The sequence below is a fragment of the Puntigrus tetrazona genome, chromosome 19 (assembly GCF_018831695.1).
Source record: "Puntigrus tetrazona isolate hp1 chromosome 19, ASM1883169v1, whole genome shotgun sequence".
NCBI classification, from domain to species: Eukaryota; Metazoa; Chordata; class Actinopteri; order Cypriniformes; family Cyprinidae; genus Puntigrus; species Puntigrus tetrazona.
In genome coordinates, this window is record NC_056717.1 from 3144509 (window position 1) to 3146806 (window position 2298).

The following is a 2298-nucleotide window of genomic DNA, read 5'->3' on the forward strand; positions in this document are numbered from 1 at the left end:
TACAAAGTACTAACAAGCAGGAGTTCTTCATGCATTCTGCTCCCTCGTGTGGTGAACATATTTCTAGTGTGCTTCTGGCTGCCAGAAAACGCGTGAAGGTTGGTATTTTGTTACCGTGCGAGAGGAAATGTCACTTGGTATTTCTGATGTACAGGACTGATGGATTTACAAATGTGCTAGAGCTATGAAGTAGAATACTTGGCTGCTGCATACTAACCCTTGTGAAAAAGAAGTGCACTTCGGCAGACTTTTAAAAGGAAGTATTATATACTAAATACAGACCAAACGTCATGGCTGCATTAAACTGAAATGTATTATAGTTTTTTACCCATATAGAGTACATCTTAGTATGTAACTTCATAATTCTGTTGTCTTTGAAATATTGTGTAATTATACATTTGTAATGAATTTGCAATATGGGACATTTAAAAGTAATTAACATTAGAGTTAATGTAATTTTAAATAACACTACAGCTCACACTACAGGCAATTAGGAGAGACTGGGGACGGTTGCAACACTTGCATTTACTTGAGTTTCTCAGAGACAATTTTTTGCGGAAAGGCAAAATTTTAATACATTAAACCCACACTGCTGTAATATACTTACGTGTGAAAATGTGTGTACAATTGAAGCTTGAACAGACAAACATCAAACGTTGCAACATTCATTAAAACGTATGTAACAGAGGTCACCCCTTCAGATAAACATCACTGAATCCGGTTCGTGTGGATAAATCCCCAAGATTTACTGATGGCTTCACAAAAGGTGGACACTCAAGTTTATCCAGCAAGAGTTGAGCATCAAACCATGCCAAACACGAAAAATCACAAACCCATCAAATGAATTTCTAAAAAGGAAAGAAGACCTTGTGATTCACACAATTCATTAACTGTAAATAACACTTAAAACCTAGCTCAACTCTACATCAACAAAGACATATAGTGTCCTCCTTGGAATAAGCAATGGGGGAGACAAACAAAATACAAAAAAGAAACTAGTCTGTCCAAAAGGCCGTTCCAAATTAATCTGGCCTATTACCAGTTTAAATAACCGGGCGGACTAAAAAAAGAAAACAAAAACAAACATTCAAACCAAAAAAAGAGCAACAAGTGGGCTCCGTAGAGCTCAAACACATAATACAATGCCTTTATTTAAAGTTAACAGCCATCTATTAAAACATAAAATAACTCCTACCCTTTTAATGGTATATACAGACCCCTTGCCCATAAGCCGTAAGTTGCCCTGTACATCAGCCCCCGGTACCAACTCCACATATGGCCATCAGCACACCTCTAAGCTCAACTCGATGTACCTGTCGTACTGGGCCATCCTGATTCACTGGGAACCCCCCCACTCCTTAGGCTGTTGTACAAGGTAGAGTCCCACATATCCTGAATCTTATTACGACCTTTCACTGCACGATTACGGGTATAAACTAGAGCTCCCTTCTCAATACCTGTATCCGTAACTTTAGACTCACAAATCTGATCTCTAAGTTGCTTTCTAGATTCCAACCGCCACCTCACATAATCATAAGACTCCTTCAATAACTCCTGATACTCTTTCACCCATTCTTCTCTCTTCTTCCTCCCCTGCCTCAACACCCAACAAAAAAAATCAATAGGTAAACGAGGCTCTCATCCAAACATCAAATAATACCAGTTGACTGATGAACTGTTGTATTATGCGAGTAAACTAGCTGGGAAAGGAACCGTGGCCAATATCTCTTTTGGTCAGCAGATAGAATGCGCAGTAGATCATGTAGTGAACGGTTAAACCGTTCACATTGACCATTACTTTGTGGATGGTATGGTGCCGTGCGACTTTTCTGTACATTATAAAAGGTTACAGAGTTGCTTTATCAGACTACTCTCAAAACTTCTCCCCTGATCTGAATGAATCCTATTAGGTGGACCAAACAAATTAAACCAAAGTTTCACCAGTACCTCTGCTACTGTACTCGTTCATTGGTCCTTTGTAGGGATAGCTTGAGTATACTTAGAGAAAACATCTGTTAATATAAATACATTTTCTCTACCAATCCGAAGCTGGCTCCAGCACAGTAAAATCTATCGCCACTACCTCATGTGGACGACTAGCCTGAATGCTACTAATAAAAGGCTTAACCTTAGGTTGAACGGCCTTAGCCAGAATGCACCTTCCACACTCCCGACACCACTTGGTGTCCATGGTTGTCATGGAGACAAGCACATTCCGCTGCAAACACTGAGGCATAATAAACAACTGAAGGATCTCCTTACCTCCGTCTGGAGCAGCATTTATGTAAGGAGCATCCT